This window comes from Buceros rhinoceros, unplaced genomic scaffold (genome assembly GCF_000710305.1).
Source record: "Buceros rhinoceros silvestris isolate BGI_N320 unplaced genomic scaffold, ASM71030v1 scaffold18191, whole genome shotgun sequence".
NCBI classification, from domain to species: domain Eukaryota; kingdom Metazoa; phylum Chordata; class Aves; order Bucerotiformes; family Bucerotidae; genus Buceros; species Buceros rhinoceros.
The window spans coordinates 36,905-37,376 of NW_010396178.1; the positions used below are offsets into that span (position 1 = coordinate 36,905).

A 472-nucleotide genomic window follows, 5' to 3' on the forward strand; every position below is an offset into this window, starting at 1 on the left:
GCCTGAGGGCAGCCTGTCAGTGCTGCAAGGGGCTGTCCGAGAGCTGGGGACAATCCTTTTAACAGAGTCTGTAGTGACAGGTCAAGGGGTAACGGCTTTAAATTGGAAGAGAGGAGATTTACATTAGATGTTAGGAAGAAATTATTCACTATGAGGGTGGTGAGACCCTGGCCCAGAGAAGCTGTGGATGCCCCATCCCTGGCAATGTCTCAGGCCAAGTCAACAACAGAAATCCTGCTGTAGGAATTGAAAGCTTATTGTATATTTATTTAGATAGAAATCAGGTTTTGATACAAATATTAAGAGTATGTTTTCCTGATACATCTAAAAAAAGAAAAAAATCTTCGTTTCCACATGAATGAATAGTTTCCATTTCTGTTTTTCAGCAGCTCAGTAAAACCCAGGCATGGCCCGGAGGCAGGGCCCCCGTCCCCAGAGGCAGCCGAGCACCCTTATCTGGCCTCCTTGGGCC

The 472-nt window shown here is 46.2% G+C and overlaps 1 protein-coding gene across 1 annotated transcript in view; it reads right to left on the minus strand.

Annotated features, from left to right (window-relative positions):
- LOC104501939 (polypeptide N-acetylgalactosaminyltransferase 13) overlaps positions 1–472 on the minus strand; it is a gene marked incomplete at its 3' end in the record, with an annotated part of 82,928 nt that overhangs the window by 35,183 nt on the left and 47,273 nt on the right. The gene's annotated exons all lie outside the window — the stretch shown is intronic.